At 40.9% G+C, this 15640-nt stretch overlaps 1 protein-coding gene across 1 annotated transcript in view; it reads left to right on the top strand.

The window, feature by feature from the left end:
- The window catches only part of CSMD2 (CUB and Sushi multiple domains 2), a 797331-nt gene that overhangs the window by 68465 nt on the left and 713226 nt on the right, over positions 1-15640 (top strand).

Below are 15640 nucleotides of genomic sequence, written 5' to 3'. Positions count from 1 at the left end.
ATAGGACAATGTATCTGTCATTGTAGCACTACCAGGCTGTTTTGACTACCACAGCTGTATAGTAGGTTCTGAGGTCAGGTAGTGCCAGTCCTCCCTACTTTATTCTTCTTCTTCAATAGTGCTTTACCTATCTGGGGCCTCTTCCCTTTCCATATAAAATTAGTGATTAGTTATTCCACCTCTTTAAAGAATGTTGTTGATATTTGGATCGGGATTGCTTTGTATTTGTAAATTGTTTTGGGTAGAATTGTCATTTTCACAATGTTGAGTCTACCTATCCAGGAGCATGGTACTTTTTTTTTCCATTTATGTAAATCTCTTTTGGTTTCTTGCAGTAGTGTTTTGCAGTTTTCTCTGTATAGGTCTTTTACATCCCTGGTTAGATTTATTCTTAAGTATTTTATTTTTTTAGGGGCTATTATAAATGATATTGTTTTCCTAATTTTCTTTTCATCGTTCTTTTTATTGGTGTATAGGAATCCAACTGATTTTTGTATGTTTATCTTGTATCCTGCCACGCTACTCTACTGAATCTTTGTATTAGTTCCAGTAGTTTTCTCATGGAGCATTTTGGGTTTTCTGTGTATGGTATCATATCATCCACAAATAGGGACAGTTTTACTTTTCCATTACCAGTTTGGATGCCCTTTGTATGTTTTTCTTTTCTTGTTGCTTTAGCTAGGACTTCCAGCAAAATGTTAAATACAATTAGTGATAAAGGGCATCCTTGTCTTGTTCTTGTTCTCGAGGGGAATGTTTTCAGCCTCATTCCGTTAAGATGAGCCTCCCAGGTTTGCAGGCACTCAAAACGTGACTGGGGAAGAGCTGCCTCCTCAAAGGAGAGTAGACCTTAATGATGTGGATGGAGTCAAGCTTTTGGGACATTCATTTGCTGACGTGGCATGACTTAAAATGAGAAGAAAGAGCTGCAAACATCCATTAATAATCAGAAGCTGGGATGTACAAAGTATGAATCTAGGAAAATTGAAAATTGTCAAAAATGAAATAGAATGCATAAACATCGATATCCTAGGCATTTGAACTGAAATGGACTGGTATTGGCCATTTTGAATCAGACAATCATATGGTCTACTATGCCGGGAATGACAACTTGAAGAGGAATGGTGTTGCATTTATGGTCAAAAAGAACATTTCAAGATCTATCCTTAGGTACAATGCTGTCAGTGATAAGATAATATCCATATGACTACAAGGAAGACCAGTTAATACAACTATTATGCAGATTTACACACCAACCACTAAGGTCACACATGAAGAAACTGAAGATTTTTACTAGGTTCCACAGTCTGAAATTGATCGAACATGCAATCAGGATGCGTTGATAATTACTGGCGATTGGAATGGGACAGTTGGAAACAAAGAAGAAGGATTGGTAGCTGGAAAATATGATAGAATTTTGCAAGACCAAAGACTTCTCCATTGCAAATACCTTTTTTAACCAACTTAAACGGCAACTGGACATGTGGGCCTTGCCAGATGGAATACACAAGAATCAAATCGACTACATCTGTGGAAAGAGACGATGGAAAAGCTCGATATCATCAGTCAGAACAAGGCCAGGGACTGACTGTGGAACAGACCATCAGTTGCTCATACACAAGTTCAAGCAGAAACTGAAGAAAATTAGAAAAGTTGATGAGAGCCAAAGTACAACCTTGAGTATATCCCACCTGAATTTAGAGACCATTTCAAGAAAATATTTGATGCATTGAATGCTGATGACCAAAGACCAGACAAGTTGTAGAATGACATCAAGGACATCATACATGAAGAAAGCAAGAGGTCATTAAAAAGACAGGAAAGAAAGAAAAGACCAAAATGGATGTCAGAAGAGTCTCTGAAACTTGCTCTTGAACGTCAAGCAGCTAAAGCAAAAGGAAGAAATGATAAAATAAAAGAACTGAAAAGAAGATTTCAAAGGATGGCTCGAGAAGACAAGGTAAAGTATTATAATGACTTGTGCAAAGAGCTGGAGATAGGAAACCAAAAGGGAAGAACACACTCGACATTTTTTAAACTGAAAGAACTGAAGATAACATTCAAGCCTCAAATTGCAGTAGTGAAGGATTCCATGGGGAAAAATATTAAACAACGCAAGAAACACCAAAAGAAGATGGGAGGAATACACAGAGTCGTTATACCAAAAAGAATTGGTTGACTTTCAGCCACTTCAAAAGGTAGCATATGATCAAGAACCAATGGTACTGAAGGAAGAAGTCCAAGCTGCACTAAAGGCACTGGCAAAAAACAAGGCTCCTGGAATTGACGGACTATCAATTGAGATGTTTCGACAAATGGATGCAGCGCCGGAAGTGCTCACTCGTCTATGCCAAGATATTTGGAAGACAGCTTCCTGACCAACCAACTGGAAGAGATCCGTATTTATACCTATTCCCAAGAAAGGTGATCCGACCAAATGCAGAAATTATCGAACAGTATCATTAATATCACATGCAAGCAAAATTTTGCTGAAGATCTTTCAAAAGCAGCTGCAGCAGTATATCGACAGGGAACTGCCAGAAATTCAGACTGGATTTCAGAAGAGGACGTGGAACTAGGGGTATCATTGCTGATGTCAGATGGATCCTGGCTGAAAGCAGAGAATACCAGAAAGATGTTTACCTGTGTTTTATTCACTATGCAAAGGCATTCGACTGTGCGGATCATGACAAATTATGGATAATATTTCAAAGAATGGGAATTCCAGAACACTTACCTGTGCTCATGAGGAACCTGTACATAGATCAAGAGGCAATTGTCCAAACAGAACAAAGGGATACTGCATGGTTTAAAGTCAGGAAAGTTGTGCGTCAGGGTTGTATCCTCCCTCTCACCATCTCTATTCAGTCTGCATGGTGGACAAATAATTCCAGAAGCTGGACTGTATGAAGAAGAATGGGGCATCAGGATTGGAGGGAGACTCATTAACAACCTGCGTTATGCAGATGACACAACCTTGGTTGCTGAAAGTGAAGAGGACTTGAAGCACTTACTGAAGAAGATCAAAGACCACAGCCTTCAGTATGGATTACACCTCAACATAAAGAAAACAAAAATCCTCACAACTGAACCAATAAGCAACGTTATGATAAACAGAAAAAAAGATTGAAGTTGTAAAGGATTTCATTTTACTTGTATCCACAATGAACACCCATGGAAGCAGCAATCAAGAAATCAAAAGACTCATTGTGTTGAGAAAATCTCCTGTGAAAGACCTCTTTAAAGTGTTGAAAAGCAAAGATGTCACCTTGAAGACTAAGTTGCGCCTAACTCAAGCCATGGTATTTTCAATCGCCTCATATGCATGTGAAAGCTGGCCAATGAATAACGAAGACCAAAGAAGAGTTGACGCCTTTGAATTGTGGTGTTGGTGAAGAATATTGAAAATTCCATGGACTACCAGAAGAACAAAACAGATCTGCCTTGGAAGAAGAACACCCAGAATGTTCCTTAGAAGCAAAGATTGCAAGACTACGTCGTACATACTTTGGACAGGTTATCAGGAAGGATCAGTCCCTGGAGGACATCATGCTTGGTAAAGTACAGGGTCAGCGAAAAAGAGGAATACTCTCAATGAGATGGATTGACTCAGAGTGTGCAACAATAGGCTAAAGCATAACAATGATTGTCATCATGGCACAGGACCAGGTAGTGTTTCCTTCTGTAGTACATAGGGTCGCTAAGACTCAGAACCCACTCAACGGCACCTAACAACCACAACAACTTAATTAAGAATGATGTTGGCTGAACATCATGCTAAATGGAGAGATGCTGAAAGCATTCCCCTTGAGAATGGCAACCAGACAAGGATGCCCCTTATCACCACTCTTATTCAACATTGTGCTGGAGGCCCTAGCCCAAGCAATTAGGCTACATAAAGGAATAAAGGGCATCCAGGTTGGTAAGGAAGAAGTGAAAGTATTTCTGTTTGCAGATTGCATGATCTTATACACAGAAAACTCTAAGGAGTCCTCAAGAAAACTACTGAAACTAATTGAAGACTTCAGGATACAAGATAAACATACAAAAATCAGTTGGATTCCTCTATACCCACAAAGAGAACATCAAAGAGGAAATCACCAAATCACTATCATTTACACTAGCCCCCAAGAAGATGAAATACTTAGGAATAAATCTACCCAGAGATGTAAAAGACCTTTACAAAGAAAACTACAAGACACTACTGCAGGGAACCTAAAGAGGCCTACATAAGTAGAAAAACATACCTTGTTCATGGATAGGAAGAATCAACATTGTAAAAATGTCTATTCTATCTGTAGATACAATGCAATTCCGATCCAAATTCCAAAGACATTCTTTGAGATGGAGAAACAAATCACCAACTTCATATGGAAGGGAAAGAGGCCCCGGATAAGTAAAGCATTACTGAAAAAAAAAAAACAAAGTGGGAGGCCTCACTCTACCTGATTTTAGAACATATTATACTGCCACAGTAGTCAAAAGAGCCTGGTACTGGTACAACAACAGATACATAGACCGATGGAACAGAATTGAGAGTCCAGACATAAATCCATCCACATATGAGCAGCTGATATTTGACAAAGCCCTAAGTCAGTTAAATGGGGAAAAGACAGTCTCTTGAACAAATGGTGCTGGCATAACTGGATATCCATCTGCAAAAAAAAATGAGCAAGACCCATACCTCACACCATGCACAAAAACTATCTCAAAATGGATCCAAGACCTAAATATAGTATCTAAAACAATAAAGATCATGGAAGAAAAAAATAGGGACAATGCTGGGAGCCCTAATACATGGCATAAACAGTATACAAAACATTACTAGCAGTGCACAAACACCAGAAGAGAAACTACGCAACTGGGAGGTCCTAAAAATCAAACACCTATGCTCATCCAAAGGCTTCACCCAAAGAGTAGAAAGATTACCTACAGACTGGGAAAAAGTTTTTAGCTATGACATTTCCGATCAGCATCTGATCTATAACATCCACATGATACTGTAAAAACTCAACAACAAAAAGAAAAATAACCCAATTACAAAATGGGCAAAGGATATGAACAGGTATTTCACTAAAGAAGACATTCAGGTAGCTAACAGATATATGAGGAAATGCTCACGATCATTAGCCATTAGAGAATTATGAATCAAAACTAAAATGAGATACCGTGTCACTCCAGATATGCTGGTATTAATCCAGAAAACAAAATAATAAGTGTCGGAGAGGTTGTGGAGAGATTGGAACACTTATACAGTGCTGGTGGGAATGTAAAATGGTGCAGCCACTTTGGAAATCAATTTGGTGCCTCCTTAAAAAGCTAGAAATAGAACTACCATATGATCCAGCAATCCCATTCCTTGGAATATGTCCTAGAGAATTAAGAGCCTTTACACAAACAGATATATGCACACCTGTGCTCACTGCACCACTGTGTACAACAGCAAAAAGATGGAAGCAACCAAGGTGCCCATCAATGGATGAATGGATAAATAAATTATGGTATATTCCCACAATGGAATATTTTGTATCAATAAAGAACAAAGATGAATCCGTGAAACATTTCATAACATGGAGGAACCTGGAAGGCATTATGCTGAGTGAAATTAGTCAGTTGCAAAAGGACAAATATTGTATGAGACCACTATTAAAAGAACTCAAGAAGAGTTTAAACAGATAAGAAAATATACTTTGATGGTTATGAGAGTAGGAAGGGAGGGAGGGAGAGGGGTATTCACTAATGAGATAGTAGACAAGAACTGTTTTAGGTGAAGGGAAAGACAGCACACAATACAGGAGAGGTCAGCGTAACTGGACTACACCAAAAGCAGTTTCCTGAATAAACTGAACACTTCAAAGGCCAGCATTTCAGGGGCGGGGATTTGGGAACCATGGTTTCAGAGGATATCTAGGTCAATTGGCATAATAGAATCTATTATGAAAACATTCTGCATCCAACTTTGGTGAGTGGCATTTAGGGTCTTAAACGCTAGCAAGTGGCCATCTAAGATGCATTAATTGGTCTCAACCCACCTGGAGCAAAGGAGAATGAAGAACACCAAAGACACAAGGTAATTATGAGCCCAAGTGACAGAAAGGGCCACATTAATCATAGACTACATCAGCCTGAGACCAGAAGAACTAGATGGTGCCCAGCTACAACCACTGACTGCCCCGACAGGGAACACAACAGGGAATCCCTGATGGAGCAGGAGAGCAGTGGGATGTAGACCTAAAATTCTCATAAAAAGACCAGACTTAATGGTCTGACTGAGACTAGGAGGACCCCAGAGGTCATGGTCCCCTGACCTTCTGTTAGCCCAAGACTGGAACCGTTTCCAAAGTCAGCTTTTCAGACGGGGATTGGACTGGAGTGTAAGATAGAAAATGATACTTGATGAATAGGTTTATTAACTTTGTTTGTTGTTATGTTGAAATTTACTCTTATTTTCCTAGGTTTGAACCAGTCTATTATTACATGGTATTGCCTTGCCTTCCTCTCCATTAGGAAATTCTATACCTACACTGTTTATTGCCTTTTTTATTGTTCTGGTTAACCTCCTTGGTTCCCTGTTGTAAATCTTCTGATTTTGAATAATCCTTGATAGTTCATTTCCTAGGTTGGTATCTGGCTGGTGGGATGCTGTGTCTTAGATTCAGGCTGTTGTCTGATGTTGTTGATTGTCACACTGAAGACTCCCTTTAATAATTATTGTAAGTTTTGTTTGTTTTTATAATATTCTCTTAATTCCTGTTTATCTTAAAATACCCTAATTTCACCATCATATTTGAACAAGAGTTTTGGAGGGTACATCATTCCCAGTTGGCAGTTTTTTTCTTTCAAGGTTTTAGATGTGTTGTCCCATTGCCTTCTTACCTGCATGGTTTCTGCTGAATAATGAGAGCTTAGTGTTCTTCCCCTCTCTATGTGACTTTTCATTTTCCTCGAGCTGCTCTCAGGATTCTTTCTTTGTCTTTCATTTTAGTGAGTGTAATTATGATTTAAAAACCCAGCACCCAGTGCCGTCGAGTCGATTCTGACTTAGCCTTGGTGATTTCTTCTGGGCTTCATCTTATATGGGTTTCGTTGAGATCCTTGGACAGTCAGCTTTTCATCTTTCACAATATTAGGGAAGTTTTCTGTCAGTGATTCTTCAATGATACTCTCTGTGTTTTCCGTTTTCTGCCCATGTTCTGAAACTCCCATCACTCTCAAATTTTTGCTTTTGATTATATCCCACATCATTCTCAGGGTTTCTTCATTTTTCTTTTTTCTGAGTTTTCCTCAAACAAAGTGGTATTCAAGTATTTGTTTTCATTTTCACTGATCCTGTCTTCCATTGTTTCAGACCTTCTCCTCAGCCCTTCTCTGACACTGTCCATTTTTGAAATCTTGTTGTTTATCTTTTGGATTTCTAATTGTTGTTTTTATATGATTTCTAGTTGTGACTTTATTTTCACATTTTGTCCCTGTATTATTTTCCTGAATTCTTCCATTTTTTTGTCTGTATTTTCCATTAATATGTCTGCCTTTTCCATGAATTTGTTTATTTTTTCCTCATTTCTGTCTGCATTTTGCTTGAACTCTTGGATAGCTCTGAATATTAGAGATTTGAATTCCCTATCAGGTAGTATGAGTGCTTTTTCTTCTACTGGAAAGTCATCTGCTGTTTTATTTTGAGCACCTACTGGAACCATCCTTTCCTCTTTTTTTAAATATGTTTTGATATTGTCTGCTGTCTTTGGGACATTTTGTAGTTATTTTCTTCATGTATTGATTGTAGATTTGTTTGTTTCATCCTGCTTTTTTATTTTATTTGGTTATGTCTGAGCAGGTGAGTTGTGCATTCTTGGTTGTTTGCTCGTCTTTGGGCATGATATTTTTTACCTCCTTGTCCAATGGGCAGGGCCAGTCACTCAGCTGTGGTGCAGCAGGGCAGGTCCAGTCGAAGGGGAGAGGCTGGGATGGATTGTTTGTAGCATGTAGTGGGCCAACAAGGCAGGCTGAGGGTCAATGCAGGGTAGGTTCTGGTAGGCCGTGCCTGTGCAGCTCGTGGGTGCGATGTTCAGTATATGGTGTAGATAGGCAGGAAGGAGGTGAGAGGTGATGTGTATAACTAAGTTGGATATGGGAAAGAGAGAGAGGAGAGAGAAGCCAAAAAAGAAGAGAGAGGAGCCAAAAAAAGGGAAAAAGTGGTGTTTGAGCCTGCTGTTGGAGTGGTGAGATGAGAATCTGACATATGGAGAAATACCAAAAGGAAAAAAGAGAAAAGTAAATAAATCAAAAGTTAAAAAAATGCCCCCCAGGGATCCCATCGACGACCAAGTAAGTGGCTTCCAGTGTAGAAGTGGCACAGCCATGTAGAAGGGGAGGAGGAGGCACACAGTGCCTGGTATTCAGGAGACAAGGAAAGAAGGAAAGCAGTGAGAGAGAAGAGAAACTGAGAAGAAGAACAAAAAGGAAAAAAAAAAAACTAGAAAAGAAAAATAAATTAAGAAACAGAAAGATATAAAGAAAAAATGTCCCCAGGGATCCCAACAGCGACCAGGGAAGTGGCTCCCAGGCCTTGGGGCACAGCCTATCTAGAAGGGGTGGAGATGTTACACAGCATTGGGTATTTAGGAGGCAGGAAAAGAAGGAAAGTAGAGAGAGATGAGAAACCGAGAAATGAAGAAAAACAGAAAGGAAAAAAGAAATAAAATTTAAAAACAAAAAGAAAGAAAGAAATGCCCCCAGGGATCCTACCAGCAACCAGGGAAGTGGCTCCCAGGCCTTGGGGCACAGCCTATTTAGAAGGGGTGGAGATGGTACACAGTGTCAGGTATTCAGGAGACAGGAAAAGAACGAAAGTGGAGAGAGATGAGAAACTGAGAAATGATGAGAAACTGAGAAATGAAGAAAAACAAAAATGAAAAAGAAAAATAATAATAAAAAGAAAGGCCTCCAGGCATCCCACCGGCGTGGCTGTGGAGACAGGAGAAGTGGCACCCAAGCTGCACAGTACAGCCTGGCTAGAAGGGGTGGAGATGGCACACAACACCAGGTATTCAGGGGATAGGAAAAAAAGGTAAGTAGAGAGAGATGAGACCAAGAAATGAAGAAAAACAAAAAGGAAAAAGAAAGAGAAACAAACAAACAAAAAAGGGCCCAGGGATCTCACCAGTGTGGCTGCAGACCGAGGAAGCAGTTCCCCAGCCTATTGGTGCTTCACAGCCTGTCAAGAAGCAGCAAAGTTGGCACATGGAGCCAGCTGTTTGAAAGAAAGGAAGGAATCAGGTGAGAGGCAGGGAAGAAACCCAAAGAAGCCAAAAAAAGCAACTCCAGCAACCTACAAATGGCACTGAAGGAGCCAGCCGGTGTGGGTGGGGCAAATCCAAGCAGCACAGAGTCGGCACCCCTTGGCCAAGTGACCGCAGCCTGCTGGGAAGCAGTGAAGGCCGAGTAGGGGGAAGCAGAGCGGGGGTGGGAAAGCGTGTGCTGATGGTTACTGGGTGCTCTGTCTCCTGCTGGGAGCTCTGTGAAGCTGCTTTCCTGTACTCCCTGTCTGCCGATCTCTGACAGGAGTCCAAGATGGCGTATCCGTGCTGCGTTAGCTGATAAGGGACTTCTGCTGTATCTCTTCTCGCTCTCTGTTCTCTGTCAGTTTCTTATTCCATTTGGTGCTTGGTTGAGTTCTTTATCTCTTCATCTGATGCTTAGGGTTCCAGGATTGACATTTGTTCCCATTTTACTTAGTTTTTCCGATCTTTGCTGTGGAGGGATGGCGTGGTGCTTCTGTGTTTAGCGCCATGTTGGCTCTGCCTTCTGATCCTATTTTTAAAAGCAAAATAATAAAAATTCCCCCTGAAGGTGTCCGTATGAATATATGAGAGAGAAGAAGGTGGGGAGGGATACACACCTGGCCGTTAACTCTGGTAACTGGGATGAGTGGAAGGGAGGGAGACTGAAGGTAAATTTTTCTTTATACATCTTCGCATTGCATACATGCATGCCTATCCATATTACAAGTTCGCTTTGCCATTTGTGATTGAATATTGAGAAAGAATTTACTGTGTAAGGAGCACACAAAATTATACATACAGTATTATATCGACGATGTGAGTATGCATGGAAAAATCTAGAAAAAATAGATGTGATATTAACAGCAGTTGCCTCTGGGAGGCGAGATTATAATCAACTTCTTTTTTATTCTTACCTGCATTTTCCAAATTTTTGACAATAAGAAAAAAGTGTAATGTTTAAAATATAATGGCCTCCACCTGCTTACAACCAATCTTGCCTTTACCTATTACAACCTGGCCTCTGTTCACCTCGCCACCCTCCTTCCTGCTTTTGCTGAAATCCATATATCCTTTCAGCAAATATTTATTGAGATCTAGGCCCTCGGATGCAGCAGAGAACAGAATGAAGCTTCCACTGTCATCATTCTTACTTCCAGAGGGACCGTTTAGATATCAAAGCAAGCGACCTTGCCAAAGACCCTCATCCTAGCCTATGTGGTGTTCAGTACATTGAGTCACCTTCTCCCGTGTGGAACTGCCCTCTGTTCTCCTACTATTCTGCCTATCCCCCTAGTCCTGCTCTTGTCACCTTTTTGTGGTGCTATCTTGTCCCCTTCCATGTAGAGTGTTCCCAGGGGCTCTGTTCTCAAACCCCTTCATTTCTGTCTCTACAGCAGGAGATACCATTCATACCCAGAGTCTGAATTGGAATCTCCAGCTCTGGGCAAGTCTGAGCAGAGACAGCAGCCTGGGATGCTGGGGCTGGGGTGGATGTTGGTATCTGGTTGTTCAGGACATGAATGGGGGGTGCCCTTAAGATGTGGCCCCTGTGGCAGTTGAGTACTCCTTTTCTGTACTTCAGAACGCACTCCTTTAGCATGGTACTTTCCACATGGATTTATTTAGTTTGTGATTTGAGTCCAATGGGCTAGCACAGGGTCTAACCTAGAGGGGGACTGAATGAAGGAATGAATAAATAACATGATTCAAAGAAGTCGCCAGGCAGATTTTAGGGGAATGAGCCGAGTAGATGTGGTACCTGTGCCAATTAGGGGAACAAGTTCAGAAAAGTATATCAGGGCCGACTTTGAAAGCTGTAGACAGAGAAACGTTATTTCATTATTATTGAATATTTTTTCTGTTTGGGGATCACTTAAGTCTTTTGTGAATTATTCATTGTTCAAGACCTTGTCCAGTTTGTCAATTATAGTGCTTTTTTCCCCCTGTGGATTAGTAGTGTTTCTATATTAAAGATACCTTTTTATCCAACATTTTTGTGTGGCTTTTGATTTTGTTTATATTTCTGACATACATATACTTGTATCTAAAACTATTAATCTTGTAGTATGTTCCACAGCTTTTATGTTTAGAAATCTCAGATAGCTTTTTACCTATATTTTCTTCTAATTTTTTTATTGCTTGATTTCTACGTATTCTTTAATATTAAATGCTTTTTCTTGGTCTGGGATTTATTTTAGTATATTGTGTGAGTTGGGGAGATGATTCTTTTCTCAAAGATTCTTTTCTCAAAGATTCTTGACCCTGCAACAATTTTTCTTTTCCCCTTGACTTTTTTTAATGTCACCTTAATATATTTTGATTGTTGTGTGTGTTAAAGGGAGCCTGGGTGGTACAAGCAGTTTGCAATCAGCTGCTAATTCACAGTTTGATGGTCTGACTCACCCAGTGGCTCCTTGGGAAAGGCCTGGTAGATGGCTTTCATAAAGATTACAGCCAAGAACACCCTATGAACAGTTATTCTCGGTAACACATGGGGTCTCCATGAGTCGGGTGCTGACTTCACAGCAGCTAACAACAATAACAACATGTATTAAAGCTATTCTTGGAATCCCTCTTTCGTGTTCTACCTGTCCACCCTTATGCCACCTCCACACTATTTTCCTAAGTGTTGTTTGGTGATGTTGTTTGTGTAGTATCTTGTAAGATGAGACTACTAAATTAACTACTTATTTCAAAAATGCACTGGTCATAATTATCGGTCTATTCTTCCAGTTGAACTTAGGTCTCATTTTACCAAATTTAATACAGAGGCCACTGGGCTTTGGATCAAAGTTGCATTAAAAACTTAATTAACTTGGGGAAGAAGCGACATCCTTTTAGTAGTTAATCTTTGCATTCATGGTTAAGCTATGTTTCTGCAATTTTGGAAAATTTTTTGTCCCTATGTAAATATTACCTTTATGTAATGCCTGCACATTTCTTATTAAATTTAGTTCTATGTATTTTGTAGTCATCATAAACAAGAGCTTTTTCTTTATATTTTTATTTGTTGCTGGTATATAGGAACGTTACTGATTTTTAAATTTTATTTTACATCTGGCTACTTTACTGAAATTTCTTATTAGTTCTAATAGCTTTATAATTGATTCTCCCGGTTTTCCTAAGTATATTAATATGTCATCTGCAAACCGTATTTTTGCTTCCTCTTTTCTGCTTTCTTTTGCTTATGTCAAATGGTTTAGCTTCCTCCAATAAAGCCTTAAGTCCCAGTGGCGATCATGGCATCTCTGTCTTCTTCATGATCATAATCAGGTGTTCAGTATAATGTTGGCTATTGTTCTAAAGTGGGTGCTTTATTATGGTAAAGAAAGATTCATTTTTGTAGTCCAAATGTTTATTATAATCAGGGTTACATGTCTAATTTTATTAAATGCCCTTTTAGAATTTATTCAGAAGACCTTAATTTTTTTCCTTTAATGGGATACTTTGTGTTGAGAGATTTCTTAATATTATTAGAGATTAACTGTCTTTTGTCAGTTAAATGGGCTTTAAAAAAATTAGTGTTGAATCATTTTATCAGCATAGTGCTTAAGAAAGTGGATCAGACTGCTTATGTTTGAATCCCTCCTCTGTGTAACAGCGTGGCTTTGACCCAGTTCCTTAATTTCTCTTTGCCTTAGTTCTTCATCTGTAAAATGGAGATGACATTAATAGTCTCCACCTTATAGGGCTGTTGTAAGGATTAAACAAGTCAACATATGTAAAGCTCTTAAAAGAGTGTCTAGCCAAACATTCAGTAAACACAAAGGACATGTTGAGTTATTGAGAACCTACCATGTGTCTGGTACTGAGTTCAGGGCATGGATTCAAAGATGGGCAAACTCACATATGGTCTCTGCTCTTAAGGAGGTACAGCCTGGTGAGAAGACAGATACTCATAACTTACACAGAAATGTGGAAATTTGTTTCTGTGATAAGCACTATGAAGGAGGGGTTATGATGTCATGAAAACATACAATAGGGGATTTGACCTAGCCGAGGAGGGACGCTTGATTGAGATCTGAAAGATGAGTATGCCAAGGGAGGAGAGAGCTTACTAGGTAGAGAGAACAGCATATGCAAAGGTCCTGTGGCAGTGGAATAAGAGCGTATGGCAGATAAAAAAAACTGAGAAGGGTAGGGTTTGGCTGGAGAGCTGGTGGACTTGAGGCTGAGGGATTACTAAGAGCCAGACAATGTAGAGACCCTCATAGACCTTAAATAGTTTTTCCTATTGAAGAGCAATAAGGAGTCATTGAAGGTTTAGGACAGATGTGGGGGGAGGGGTGCAGTGGTGGTGGTGAGATGACCTGATCAGGTTTCTGTTTTAAGAAAAATCTCCCCTTGGCTGCCGTGTGACGGCTGGGTTTGACAGGGCCATAGTGAGTGTGATTGACCCATTAGGAGGCTATTATGGTTTCCAGGGAAGAGATTGGTAAGTGGTGGGAGATAGAGAAAGAGACAAGGGTGATGATTGGCCATAGGGTTTTGAGGGAGAGGACGGTGTCAGGGACAGCTTCTAGGTGGGCCTTCTTTAGCTGAAGCAATGGAGGTGCCATTCCATTCACTGAGAGAGGAGCAAAGGAAGAGGATGGACTGGTTGGGGGCACATCACAAGCCTGAGGTCTATTGGGAACACAGGTCTGGAGCTCAGAGGGAGGTCTGAATATGAAGTTGAGAGTCATGAGGGCAAAAGTGGGGAGGTTAACTAGACTAGGGGAGAGAGGAGGAAAAGCCCCAACACTGAGCCTGAAAAGACCAAGAAAGCAGGCAGAGAGGACAAAGGAAAGAAAAGTGTGGTGATGTGGGAGGAAGTTTAGGACCTTGCTGCTCAAAGTGTGGCCCCAACCAGCAGACCAGCGGCTCACATCACCAGGAAGTGAGTTAGAAATGCAGGCTCTCCAGCCCCACCCAGATGCCATCAGTCAGAGTCTGCATTTTAGCCAGCCTCTGGGTAATATGCACACGTAGTGAGGGCTGAGGGGTTCTGTCCCTGGAGGAGCATTTCCAGGAGGAGAGCGTGAGCAGCAGTGTTAGAGGCAGCTGAGAGGTTGGCTCAAATGAGGATCGATAGATGAGCATGCCAAATATCCACAAGACCCATTGGTGACCTTAGCAGACCTGTTTGGGTGGAGTGATAGAACCAGAAGGCATAACAGGTGGAGTTGGAGAGTGGGAAGAAAGGAAATGGGAGCCAGAAAGTATAGACAGATTGTGTTTTCTAGAAATTTGGTGTGAAGGGAAGGAGAGAGATAAGGCTGTAGATGGAGTGAAATGAGGAATGAGTGGGGAATTCTTTGCTTAGTGATAGAGCATTGAGCACATTTAAAAGGCAATGGGATAGATTCACTAGAGAGGAAAGACGGGACATACATAAGACAAAAGCAGGGTAGTATAAGGTGCTTGAAGAGTAAGAAAGAATGGAACCCCAAGGGCACGTAGTAGTTACCTGTGACTACCATAACAAACTACCACTAACTGGGTGGCTTAAAACAACAGAAATGTATTGTCTCACAGTTCTGGAGGATAGAAGTTCAAAATCAAGGTGTCTGCAGGGACATGTTCTCTCTGAAGGCCGTAGGGGAAGATCCTTCCTTGCCTTCCTTCTGGTGGCTTATAGAGAGCATCTACTCCAATCTCTGCCCTGTCTTCACATGGCCATCTTCCCTCTGTGTGCCTCTCAGTGTCTCTTCTCTTTTAGTAAGGACACCGGTCATGTTAAATTAGGGCCCACCCTACTCCAGTAAGGAGCTCTGATGGTGCAGTGGTTAAGTGCTTGGCTGCTATCTGAAAGGTCAGCGGTTTGAACCCACTAGCTGATCCATGGGAGAAAGATGTGGCAGTCTGCTTCTGTAAAGATTTTCAGCCTTGGAAACCCTATGGGGCAGTTCTCCTCTGTCCTGTAGGATCTATAGGGTTGCTATGAGTCAGGATCGACTTAGCGGCAATGGGTTTGGTTTTGGTTTTTCTACTCCAGTGTGACCTCTTATTAACTTAACACCTTGCACACAAGGTCACATTCATAGGTGCTGGGGTTTAGGACTCCAACATAACTTTTTGGGGACACAATTCAACCCATGGGCCCAGAAGAGGGCACGTGGAAGGATTAAGTTTAGACAGAGGAGGGGAGGTTCCTCTATAGGGGGAAAGAGGATAGTGTGGTACAGAGTAGAAGGGTTTGGAATGGGGAAGACGAGAGAATCCCTGTTAGGAGGCTTGTATTTTCTATGGCAAATGGGAGGAGAGGACATTAGCTGAGAGTAGGGCCTGGAGAGTCGGGAGGCTGTGGACAATGAAACGGTCATTCTGGCATTTAGCGTTTTAAGAGGAAGTCTGAGTTGACCCTGATTTTCAAACTC

This window comes from Loxodonta africana, chromosome 3 (genome assembly GCF_030014295.1).
Source record: "Loxodonta africana isolate mLoxAfr1 chromosome 3, mLoxAfr1.hap2, whole genome shotgun sequence".
Taxonomy (NCBI): domain Eukaryota; kingdom Metazoa; phylum Chordata; class Mammalia; order Proboscidea; family Elephantidae; genus Loxodonta; species Loxodonta africana.
This window is presented reverse-complemented; position numbering and strand designations above follow the sequence as displayed.